Here is a 13,714-nt window from a genome sequence, read left to right on the forward strand (position 1 = left end):
TTCCTCTCTTGACTTAAATTTTATCCTTTCACTCTTTGTATTTTATTTGTGGGCTGGAGCGATAGTACAGCGGGCAGGGTGTTTGCCTTGCACGTGGCTGACCTGGAATCAATTCCTCCGTCCCTCTTTGAGAGCCAGACAAGCTACCGAGAGTATCCCGCCCACACGGCAGAGCCTGGAAAGCTCCCTGTGGCGTATTCGGTATGCCAAACACAGTAACAACATGTCTCACAATGGAGATGTTACTGGTGCCCGCTGGAGCAAATAGATGAACGATGGTAGGACAGTGCTACAGTGCTATTTTATTTGTAGTTCCTTCTCCAGATTTTGAGACATGTATTTAGGTTGTTGATTTGGAGTTTTGGGTGTGTAGGGACACCTGGTCCTCTTCCCCAAACTACAAATTGGCTTCAGGCCAATTTGTTTTCATTTTCCCAACCCCTTAGTTTCCTTGTCAGTTGCTTCCTTAAGCCTATTCCAAAGAAGAGCCATTATCCAGTTCTAATTCATGTGGGCCCAGACACACTCCGGTGTAGAAGTCAGGCTAGTATAGAGCTTGTCTCGGGGCCATCCAAGGAGGTATTAGGATTTAAGACCAATGTAAGGCAACTCAAGCTTAAAATAAGTGAATGTGATGAGTGCCCAGGTTCTTTAATCAGAGTCCACCTGCATTGCTAGTATTTTAGAATTAATCCACTCACACATTGATTTATAGAAAAAGCATAGCTTTATAAGTATTCCTTGTCCAACACAACAAGAAATTGACATGAGCAAAACACACAAAAGGCATTAAGGAAAGATACAAGCAAATATCTCACTAACATCCTGATGTGTAATACTCAGGTAATTAACTGAAAGAACACAATGTTTCTAAATTCATTTCAAACAAACATTTGGTATGATCATGCACCAAATTATTTAATTTTATGCTCATCTTCAACATTTTGTTACACGCATGACAACTCTATTTTTCCTTTTCTTTGACTTTCTCTTTTTCTCTACTTTACTTCAGTGAAAGGTTGGGAGTGAGGAAGCTGAGGTCTTGTGCCTGGCTCTGTGCTCAGGGATCCTGGCAGGACTCAGGGGACCATATAGGGATCAAACTGGTCTGTCACATGCAAGGCAAACACTCTACTTGCTGTAATATCGCTTGGGCCTCCTCTATTTCTTTTAAACTTTAAAATTGTGTAAAATCATTCTATTTGATGTAATATTTAGCTTAACCACATTTTCCCCATCTGCAGTACACAGTTTAGATAATGTTAGACACTGTTCATATTTATATCTTTAAAACAGTGCTTGAAAATTAACACAATTTTATGAAAGGGGACAATATTTAAAATCAGTTATGTCTACCTTAGTTTGAAGTCAAATATTTCTTCTAGCTTTCTATTTTTCCTCCTTTTTTAAAAGGCCATTTTCCCACGAGACAATAACTTCTACTACAGTATTTAAAATCTTAAGTTCCCTTTACCCTAAGACATATTTTGTTTTCCTAAAATTCCCTATTCATAAAGCACTCAGAACTGTTCTTAAAAATATCATACTATCAAACCATCACCATCCTGAGATGGTGATGTCTTCATAATCCCAGCTCTCAGTTTTGCAAAGAGGGACGGGGAGCTAACTGTCATCAGGTTGTGCTCCTTTTTCTTTCTTCATTTTACTTCTTCAGGGGAACCTTTCTATGAAGAGCCCAAGTTGTGGTCTCACGTAGTAACAGAAAAGCATGGACACGTGGATTCTCATCCTATCACAGTTCTGAGTTAAAATACTGAAGACATTTGCAAACTTGGTTTAAGAGCCACCATTTCACAGCTTCTAACACATGCATAGACCAGACAATATTGGTGCACTGAAAATTACAAAACTATCAAGTGTAACAAAACCCAAACACAAACACATTATTCTATAAATAGCCAAAATCTTTAGAATACTTAACAGTTAACTATTACATACTACACTTTGGCTCCAGCAAAACTTTGCTACTGGGGCTGGAGCAATAGCACAGCGGGTAGGGCCTTTGCCTTGCACGCGGCCGACCCGGGTTCGATTCCCAGCATCCCATATGGTCCCCTGAGCACCGCCAGGAGTAACACCTGAGTGCAAAGCCAGGAGTAACCCCTGTGCATCGCCAGGTGTGACCCAAAAAGCAAAAGAAACCCAAAAAAAAACAAAAAAAGCTTTGCACCTGTTGTAAATTAACCTAGGTTTATTTTGCATCCTTAAAACCACAATTTCTAGGAAAACATATTAAAGAGTTTTAAAAACTCATATATTATCATATATCAAGAATTATTTAATTTAATCACATATTAAGCACTATAAAAATTTCATATTTATACTTAAGACTTAGGTCATGACTGTGTTTCAGACCAGGTGTCAAAACTACCATATAAGATGATTTGTGTTAATGAAATGCATTTTCATGTTCTAGGCAAAATAATTAGCAGTATAGCCTAAAAATTCTTATTAGGGCTCTCTGGATTTGCAGAATCCAATAAAAAATTCAGAAACAAACAAAAAATTCTTCTTATAACTGTGTGCCATTTTTTAAAACTTAATCCTTTATTTTAGAAATCACCCAAAGTCACAGGGTAACCTAGCAGTTTGAAGTTTAAAACGGCCCCATTTCTCTTCCCTTTCATCTGTAATCCATAGTGAAGAAACAATTCCTGAACTGGAGACTTCCTCCAGTCTCTTCAGGAGCATCGAGGAATGGAGCTATTGCTAAGGTTACCAAATCAGCCTAACAATTTAAACTTACCAAAAATCTCAGAGATCAAATATTGCTAGGTATGTTAAATTATTGGCTTTTGTGAAGTTTTTTGTTGAATCACGATGAGATACAGAGTTACAAAGCTTTCATGACCAGGTTTTCAGGCATACAATGTTCCAAAACCCATCCCTCCACCAGTGTCCATTTCCCACCACAAATGACCCGGGGGAAACTCCTGTCACTGCCCCTCCCCTAGCCTGCCTTTATGGCAGGCGCTTTCCTTCTCTCTCTCTTAATTTTGTAGTCAAATACTTAATTTAAATTATGTAGCACATAATAATTATTTGAGCCAGAGTGAGAGCATAGCCGGTAGGGTGTTTGCCTGTACATGGCCAACCTGAGTTTGATTTTTCCACCCCTCTCGGAGAGCCCGGCAAACTACCAAGAGTATTCTGCCCGCACGGCAAAGCCTAGCAAGCTACCCATGATGTATTCGATATGCAAAAAAAAAAACAACCCAGTAACAACAAGTCTCACAATGGAGATGTTACTGGTGCCCGCTCAAGAAAATTGATGAACACGATGAACAACGGGAGGACAGAATTATAGTGACAGTGCTATAATAATTATTTAATAATATAACATAAATTATTGTATTATATAACTAACTACAAGTTATATACTTAACTTTATAGTCATATAATTAAAATAGTAAAGATTTTTTTAAAACGACAATGTCTTCCAAATGGATCTTAATTTATATAAAAGCAAATATCATGCAATGTTTTATTATTCCATTCTTTTCATGGAATGATTATTCCTGAGCACTTCCCTTGCTTCCTATCCAAAATTTTCCTTAGAGTCTAGTTCTGGGAAGCCTTGTTCCACCAAAGTTCTCACAAAACAGTAGCTACTTATTAATTTCAACATCATAATTGTAAAACTTTCAAGACAAATTTAAATCAATTACTTTAACATACATACTAACAATTTAATTTAAAATGGTGATTACAATTAATTATCTTGATTTATTTGATTTGTTCTTTAATGAAACTGCAAGGAAAGACAACTTCCAGGCTGCTCCCATATTAAAGTGGCCTCTTCCAGTTAGTATCAGGGCTAACTCTTCACAAGTAAACCCTAAGTTCTCCAGGGTATGGCTGGCTTGCTCTCCTTTCAACTTCACTAAGTAGCTGGGTGGAGTCCTCAGTCTAGTCATCCTAGAATCATTAAAAATATATCAAAAACCAGATAGTTCTAAATATTGGTACATGACACTTCACAACTGAACTCCAGCTTGTCCTAAGGGCCTTTAATTTTTATTTTACCCTGGCTTTAACGTTCCAGTATTTCAAATATACACAGATACAGTGACTAAAAAGATAGTCTCTCTCTCTCGCTCGCTCGCTGTCTCTCTCTCTCTCTCGCTCTCTTGCTCTCTCTCACACGCACGCACACACACAGATTTGAGGGGCACTTCAAATATTTTTAATTGCATTGAATCACCATGAGATACACAGTTACAAAGTTTCTCATGATTGGGTTTCAGTCATACAATGTTCCAACACCCATTTCTTCAGCAGTATGCCAGTATGCATGTTCTCCATATGTCTTCCTTCCCCCCATCTGCCTGCCTCTATGGCAGACCACTCTCTCTCTCTCTCTCTCTCTCTCTCTCTCTCTTTCTTTCTTTCTTTCTTGAACACCCCCCCCCTCAGTTCCTGTGGGCAGACGCTGGGACACTCCCTCTCTGCCTGTGGGAGTGTGGGAGCCTCACTGGAGGCAGGTCAAGGTGAGCCTAATGAGTCTGTGCAGAACTGGAACTTGTACCTGGACCGACCGTCCTTATGTCTGATGTCTTCTCCATAGATTGGCTGTCCAACCCATGGTCTAGGATGGGAGGAAGGAAAAAGGAAAGAATAAAAGAAAAAGAGGAGAAAGGGAGAGGGGACCACGGTAGGAGGAAATGAAGGAGGGAAGAAAGGAAGATAGAGAAATAAAGGAAGAAAGAAAAAGCATAAAGAAGTGCAGCACTGGATTATGGATTCCGAAGTTTCGGCTTTTATGTGATGTTCTTTGTCATTTTAAAGGTCTTCAGGTACCTCTAACTGTACTGAGCACATTCTGTGCCATCAGTGTGTCTCCAAGCTCGTGGTAATTACCAGTGTGTGGTTGTGAAGTGGAAAAAGTGACGTTTCGAGGAACAAAGAGTTGCACACTCGTAATTCTTGATCTCCCATATAAGGTGTAGTGGTGGACTATGGCAGCAATGAACATTTCTATGCAGAATGTTTCTGTCTCTGCTGTCTTAAATCACATGAAATTTTACCAACAAAGCAATCACCACTGTTTTCCAGAAGATAATGAGCTTCACATGAAAGAACATCCCCATTTGCTAGATGGGCTCAGATCCTCCTTTGGTGTTTAATAAAATATCAGGAGGCTATACATGGCAAAGAACGGGGGCACGTTGATGATGACCAAATGCACGCAAGCTCTCTGTAAGCTGAATGTTCCTTCACATAGATGTTGCACGTCTCACAGATCTCAGCGGTGGTTGTGGTGGCCAGTCTGATCGTGACATACTGTAGCACAACCCCCTTGCACCAGGGCAGCAGAATTTCTCCCATGGAGCACAGAAAGAAGCAGAAGAAGGGAAGTGAGGACTTGTGCTTCTCTTTGCCTTTCCACATGACTTTAGGTTGAAAACAGCTCTTCAGGAAGTTGACTAGGAAGCTCGTGAATTTGTAGAGGACATAGGCCTCCTATCACTACCATAAGGTGTCCACGTATTTGGTGATACTTCAGAGACACCCAGCTGTGTGACATGTGGGTGTGACATGGGCAACATCCTGATGATGGGCCTCTGGAACTTAGGCTTCGTGTAGGGCACCAAGTGCTGCAAGTTCCCCCAAGGGACATGAGGATGGTGACCATACAAGGATCCCCAAAATGAACCACACTTTGGTGTGGAAACTGACTTCCAGAGTCTGCAGCTGCCACACACAGGGACATGGCCACGACTATGGGCCATGAGAGGGTCAGCACTGCAGCTTTAGGCTGCATTCGATTGCCTCCAGTTGTTTTTTTTTTTCATTTGTTTTGCGGCCACACCCTACAGTGCCCTTGGTTGACCCTGGCTCTGCATTTTAGAGGTCTCTCCTGGAGGCCTCAGGGACACCTGGGGTCTCAAGGATTGAGCTCCGGTTGGTCTTGTGCAGGAATCTGGCCTTTGCCCGTAGTTCTTGCACATGCACACACGCGCTAAGCATCCTTTTGCTATTATGCACCTCTTTGGAGCGAGGGGAGAGCGCAGACAGCAATATCGGTCAGGCAAGACCATTGATTGAATATGATGTGGTCAATTTCATTGTGGAATCATCCACTGGGAGACTCCCATATCCAACGTTTATATTTAGCCTTCTGCAATTGTGAGATACCATAGATGGTCTTGGTCGACATGATGAACTCGGAAAATCTCTCACCCTGTTCGTTCCATTCTAGGCCATGGGTCCTGATGTGAAGTTCTTTGGCTCATCTTCTCGGTCCTATCTTGGTATTAAAATCACTGACAATGATATTGTAGAAGGTGTGGTCTTCTTTATAGAACTTCTCCAGCCACATCTGTTTAAGTGTAATTGTCCAATTCGGGTTGTTAGGCATTCGAATGAATCAATGTTTATGGCCAAGTTTGTGTTGACAAGGACACCGACACCACCGACGCCACTTTTGTCACATGTTCTGAGGAACAGCTCTTCCCCAGTGTCAAAAATGGCATGATGTGATTGATGCCTTCTCGTCTCAGTCAGACCAATGATGTTCTACTTGATTTTTCGTGCCTGCACCATCAGGTCCTCGATGGATGCATCTGATGCCAGCATACGTGCACTGAAAGTACAGTCATTTTTGTCCTTCTTCATTTTGGCAGCCTATTTTGGCCCTGAGATTTTATCAGCCCAGCCTCTTCTTCCTCATCTTTTGATATGTGCCAGTTTTGTAGTGTAAAGTGCTATCTCATTGTTTTGATTTCCATTCCCATAATGATTACTTATGTATAGCATTTTTCATATGCCTTTTGATCATTTGTATGTCTTTGAAGAAGTTTCGTTTTATCTCTTCTCTCCATTTGTTTATGGGGTTGGATTTTTCCCATGGTTCTATCAGTGCTTATATGCATCTTGGATATTAACAATTTATCAAATGAATGATGGTCAATTATCTTCAAGTTTGGGGGGAATCTTTGTGTTTTTGTAACAGTTTTCATTCAGATAAGTTGTTTTGATATTGTCCTGCTTATCTGTGTTTCTGTTTGCTTGGCCAGTGGCAGTTGGCTCCTTAAAGATGCCTCTAGCTTCAAGTGTCCGTAAGTGTTCTTCTGACTATGTTTTTTTGGGTATTGAGGTACTTAACCATTTTGATTTGACTTTTGTACATGGTATTAGAAAAGGTTCTGATTTCTTTTTTTTTTTTTTTTTGCATTGACCAACTAGTTTTCCCAGCACCATTTGTGGAAGAAGTTCTCATGCTCCACCTAAGATGTTTTGCTTATTTACTCAAGATTAGCTGTCCATATACCTGAGGATCTGTTCCTGGGTTTTCAGTTCTATTTCACTGGTCTTAATGTCTGTTTATTATTTTACATACCAAGGTCTGTGGTGTTATTCTAATACCACATTGCTTTATTTACTACAGCTTTGCAGTATAGTTGAGATTGGGCAGAGTGATTCTTCCAGTTTTCTTTTTCCCTAGGATTTCTTTGGCTATTTTTGGTGGGGATTTGTCAGTCCATGTAAATGTCAGGAACATTCAAGGGGCATTTTTTATAAAGAAGTGAATCTATAATGATTTATTGAATCATACAATTTCATTGAATCTGTATAATGCTTTGGAGGATTATTCCCATCTTGGCTATGTTAATCCTTCTAGTCTATGAACAGATTGTATTCTCACTGGTGTGAGGTGGTATGTGTCCTTGTTGTCTTGATTTGGATTTCTCTGATAAGTGATGCTGAGCATTTTTTTGTTTGCCTACTGCTCATCCACCTATCTTCCTCTGAGAGGTGTCTATTCTCTAGCCTTCTGCTTTATCATTCAATTCTCTTGTGTCTAGGAGGGTTTTTTTTAGGTAGAGTGTTCAGAGATTTTAAGTACAGTATCATGTAATTTGCAAATCAAGAGAGCTTGACTTTTTATCTGGTTACCTTAATATCTTCTTGCGTGATTACTATGGCATGAACTTCCAGTACAATATTGAATAGAAATTGTGAGAAAGCCCATCCTTTTCTTGTGCCTCATCTGAAAGGGAAGGCTTTTAGTTTTCCTCCATGCAGTACTATGCTTTCTATGGATTTGTGTTAAATGGTTTTAACTATATTGAGGGAAATTTCTCCAACTCCATTTTTTAATTGAGAGTTTTTAATCATTAATGGATGTTGGATTTTGTCAAATGTGTTCCCTGCACCTATTGATAGGTTCATATAATCTTTATTTTTCAGGGCTATTGGTTTGTAGTTTTCCTTTTTTGTGCTGTCTCTGACTGCTTTTGGTATCAGGGTGATTGTTGGTTGCCCTGTGGAAACAAAAGAGCAGGATTTTGCTGCTGGACAGGATGGGAGATCTAAGAGAGCTCCTCACTCCTTTGACCTTTCTAAGCTATTGCACAAATTCTGGAGCTTTTTCTACTGGGATCTAAGCAGATAACATCCTCTTCTATGCCTGGTGAAGGCTGTTCGTGGAAACACGAACCCATTTCATTGGGGAGCAAATGCCCTGGTTGCCTCATTTCCTGTTGCAGACCCGTTTTCCAGACCTCACAGTTCCATGGATTCACTCACTGCTCTAAAGATTCCTACTTCTCCAGCACCAACGCTCAGGTCTCTTGGCCGCATGCGCTCATCCAAACACTCATACAGGCTTTTCTTGGTAAGTGTTTGTCTAATATTACTGTGGTTACATTTGTGGCTCCTTTTTGGCTATTATTTGCATGGGAATTTTTTTTTTAATTTTTATTAGTGAAACACCATGAGGTACAGTTGTAGACTTACAAATTTTTGTGCTTGGATTTCAATTATACAATGATCAAATACCCATCCCTCAACCAGTGCCTATTTTCCACCACCATGGGTCCTGGTATCCTTCCCACCCCCCATCCCCCCATAGCCCCATCCCCCCCCCCCCCCCCCCCCCCCCGTCTTTGTGGCAGAGCATTCCCTTTTGTTCTCTCTCTCTCCTTTTGGGTGCTGTGGTTTGCAAAAGAGGCATTGAGTGGCAATCATGTTTGGTCTATAATCTACTTTCAGCATAATTCTCCCATCATGGGAAATCTTTTTCCATTTTTTTGACCTTTGTGTGTCGCTAGAGCTGGAGAATTTCTTTAGATAATATAAAGTAGGTTACTGGCTTTTGTGTGTTTTTAAAAATTTAGCACAGCGGTAGGGCATTTGCCTTGCATGCAGCCAACATGGCCAACCCGAGTTCAATTCCTCTGCCCCTCTCAGAGAGCCCGGCAAGCTGCAGAGAGTATCTCGCCTGCACGGCAGAGCCTGGCAAGCCACCCATGATGTATTCGATATACCAAACACAGTAACAACAAAATCTCCAATGGAGACGTTACTGGGCCCGCTCGAGCAAATCGACGAACAACGGGAGGGACTTTTTTTTTTTAATGTATTTGGCCATTTATGTTTTTTTATGGGGAAGAGTAAACTTATATTAAAAGTAATTGCCACTGGGGACAGAGTCAGTATTGCCCTTAAAAAATAATCCTCTGTCCAGAGCAATGACTCAAATGGCTTGAGAGCATGTTTTGCCATGAATCTCCTGTGCTGGGTCCCTGGCACTGCTTGGCCCCCAAAGGTCCACAGGAAGTCCCCAAGCAAATAACTGGGAGTCACTCTCAGGTACCAACTGAGAATGGCCCAAATATCAGAAAGGGAAAAATGTTATTTCTGTCTCACTTTTCTTGGGTTTTGTATTTTTCTTACTGCCTTTGTTCTCTGTAGGTGTATGTTAGCACAGTGTGAATCCCTTATTTTATTCTGTAAATACATTATAGTTTTTTGTTTGTTTGTTTCACAGATAAAGTATTTTCTAGTGTTATGGTGACATGGTTAACCTGAAGTCGGCTTCAATCACAATTTGTTTCTTTAGTGCTTGACTTCCCAACGCTGTTATGGATGTAACAATATATTGAGAGCACTATTATTCAATACAGTTCTGATAGCTGCTGCCACAGAAATTAAGCAAGAAAAAAATTTAAATTTGTGTTCAAATTGGCAAAGAAATCAAATTCACTGTTTACAAATGACATATCAAGAACCCTAAGACTGCATAACCAATCATTCATTAAACACTCCTAGAAGCAATAAATCTTTACAGGAAAGTTGCAGCTTACGAAAGCAAACAGGAAAATCTTTTGTGATTTTATATGTAAACAATGATAAAAGAGTGATTTAATTTAAAAATCCTGCTTATAGTTATGAAAAACATTAGGTAATGTGTAATCAATTTTTAGAAAGGAGGTGAAAGATTTACTTATTAAAATCTACAAAGCACTGTTAGGAATTTCGTATGTAGGAACCCAAAAAGGCTCCTCTGAAAAACTCCTCAAAATAATATATTTATATAGTAAAGTAGCAGGCTACAAAACCAGTGCACAGGATTCTAATTTATTCTTACATGTAAACAAACAAACAACAACAACAAAAAAACCCAAATCCAGAATAGAAATAAACCCGATTGCAATCATGTAAAAAACAGAAACCCCTTAGTTTAACAAAGGAGGTAAAAGACCTATTTAGTGAAAACTGAAAAACTTCTGAAAGGAATTTAAAATGAACTAATGTAATAGAAAAATATTCTTGGTTTAAGGATCATAATAATTGCCATCTTGAAAATGACTATCTTAACTCAAAGTAGTTTACAGAAACAGCAATTCTGAAAAAATTTCCGTGGCATTATTCAAGGACATGGAGTAAATTTTTCTAAAATTTGCATTAAGCTACAAAACTCCTGACATAGCCAAAGCAATCTTGAGGAAAAATGGGAGGCATTGTGTCCCCAGACTTTAAATTCTGACACAAAGCTTTAGCAATCAAAATTGGTTGGTACCGGAAGAAAAAAAGTCTCTTCTCAATGGCATAGGATTGAGAAGTCAGGGAGAAACCCTCAGATGCATGAGCAATTTATTTATGAAGAAGTGCATGAATTGGAGCAAGGAAACCTCTTTAGCCAATGATTACGGGAAAACTAGATAGTCACAATTAAAAAAAATGAAATTAGGTGCAAGCCTTCATCATACTTGGGTCTGGAGTGACCCTGTGCTTTCCCACAGTGCTTGCAATTATGAAACGTTGTGAGATCTTGACCTGCTCCATTCAGAGTAAGGTGTTAGAAATCTCAGACAATCGTGAAAAATAAGAAAAAGAATAAAACAGAAGCAATAAGGGAAAAATAGACCCCTCTTTCACCCTGTAAACAAAAATCAACTCAAGTAAATTAAAATTTTTATATTGCACTTGAATCTTGAAAAATCCATTGGGGAAACATAGGCAAGACTCTCCAAAATCATGACCACAGTGAAGTCTGAAATGTAAGAACTCAAGTGGCAAAGGTAATAAAAACAGAAACGGAACTATATCAAACTAGAACACTTCTGCATTCTGTGAGCAATGTGCCCTACAATTAAAAGACATTCTGCTGATTGAAAGGATTTTGAGACCATACGCAAGATAAAGGACTAATATCTAAGATACATAAAGTGCTCTTAAAGCTCTCCATCACTACATGCAAAAAAATGGGCTCAGAACTCTGCCTAACATCATGTACAAAAGTAAGATCAAAATGGATTAAAGACCTCAACATCAGACCAGAAACCATAAGGAACATTGAAGACAAAGTTGGCAAAACCCTCCATGACATTGAAGCTAATGGTATCTTCAAAGATGCCACGCCACTGACTGAGCAAGTGAAAACAGAGATAGATAAATGGGACTTTCTTAAACTAAGAAGCTTCTGCACCTCCAAAGAAACAGTGACCAAAATACAAAGACAGTCTACAGAATGGGAAAGAATATTCGCCGAATACACATCTGACAAGGGGTTGATATCAAGGATATACAAAGTACTGGTTGAACTCCACAAGAAGAAAACATCCAACCCCATCAAAAAATGGGGCAATGAAATGAACAGAAACTTTCTCAAAGAAGAAATCCAAATGGCAAAAAAGCACATGAGAAAATGCTCTACATCATTAATCATCAGGGAGATGCAGATCAAAACCACAATGAGATACCATCTCACACCTCAGAGACTGGCCCACATTCAAAAGAACAAAAGCAATTGATGCTGCCACAGATGTGGCGAGAAAGGGACACTCCTTCACTGCTGGTGGGAATACCGACTAGTTCAGCCCTTTTGGAAAACAGTATGGACGCTTCTCAAAAAATTAGAAATTGAGCTCCCATTTGACCCAGCAATACCATTCCTGGGAATATATCTCAGAGAGGCAAAAATGTATAGTCGAAGTGACATCTGCACTTGTTTGTTCATTACAGCACTCTTTACAGTAGCCAGAAACTGAAAGAAATCTGAGTGCTCAAGAAAAGATGACTGGTTAAAGAAACTTTGGTACATCTACACAATGGAGTACTATGTAGCTCTTAGAAAAGATGAAGTCATGAAATTTACATACAAGTGGTACAATATGGAAAGTATCATGCTAAGCGAAATGAGTCAGAAAGAGAGGGATAGACATAGAAAGATTGCATTCATCTGGGGGATATAAAATAACAAAATATGAGATTAATACCCAAGAATAGCTGAGATCAACACCAGGAGGATTACTCCATAGCTTACAGGCCAGCCGGGTATTCTAGGGGATAGGGCAGTTCAGATAGAGAAGGGAGCACCAAATGGAGGGTGTTTGGAGGATCCTCCCAGGAGGGGAGATGCATGTTGAAAGTAGACTATGGACTGAACATGTTTGCCACTCAATGCCTCTTTTGATGACCACAACACCCAAAAGGAGAGAGAGAACAAAAGGGAATGCCCTGCCACAGTGGCACGGGGGGATGGGGGGATGGGGGGAGGGATATTATCCATGGTAGTGGAAAATGGGCACTGGTGGAGGGATGGGTATTTGATCATGGTATGACCGAAACCCAAGCACAAAAATTTGTAAATCTACAACTGTACCTCATGATGTTTCACTAAAAAAAAAAAAAAAAAAAAAACTCTCCATCAGAAAAACCGATTCAAAAATGCGGAAAGGAAAGGAATGACATGGTCTCAAGATGTGAAATTGACCCAGAGGCAAAGGAAATTCGTCATCATTGATTATCAGGGAAATGCAAATCAAAGTGAAAATAAAACATCACTCACATGGGGACTCACAAATGTGTAACACAAAGCCAGAAATGAGTAAGTGCCAGTGGGGGTGTGCCAGATAGGAACCTCATTTTTCATTGGAGAGACTGGTTTGGCTTAGCCTGAAGGACATCTCCACACCTGTACTCATCACAGCATTGTTGACTGCAGCCAGGATCTGGAAACAACGCAAGTGCCCACAAGAGATGAGTGGATAAAGAGCTTGTACAAACACACGTGCAGTACCGCTCAACTATGAGAAGAGGTGAAAGGTTCACCTGGCTGAAACTTGGATGGAATTGGAAGCTGTTATAATAAGTGAGCTGAGAAGAAAAAGACAAATGCCAGATGATCGTCCTCATGTGGAGGATGAAGAAGCAAAGTAAGTGTATTTGACAGTCAGCAGTGGGAATGAACCCTGAGATGTGATTGTGACAGAACAGGGAATTGAGGGAAAACATTTGTGGGTGGGCTTTGATTAAGCCACACCTGGGCGTGCTCAGGACTTACACCTGTCCCTGTGCTCAGGGCTCAGTCCTGATGATGATCAGGGTGCTGAAGATCAAGTCTGGGTACATGCTCAATGAGAGCACTCTGCCTGTTGCACTACCTGATATTTTGCCCATTTTG

The 13,714-nt window shown here is 40.0% G+C and overlaps 1 non-coding gene across 1 annotated transcript; it reads left to right on the top strand.

The window, feature by feature from the left end:
- Positions 1 to 10,999: 10,999 nt before the first annotated feature.
- On the top strand, positions 11,000 to 11,126 carry LOC130031322 (small nucleolar RNA SNORA9). The gene has a single exon (XR_008793669.1). It is a non-coding gene; the product is annotated as a small nucleolar RNA SNORA9 (small nucleolar RNA).
- Positions 11,127 to 13,714: the final 2,588 nt, after the last annotated feature.

This window comes from Sorex fumeus, unplaced genomic scaffold, assembly GCF_029834395.1.
Source record: "Sorex fumeus unplaced genomic scaffold, SorFum_2.1 ptg000046l, whole genome shotgun sequence".
Lineage (NCBI taxonomy): Eukaryota > Metazoa > Chordata > Mammalia > Eulipotyphla > Soricidae > Sorex > Sorex fumeus.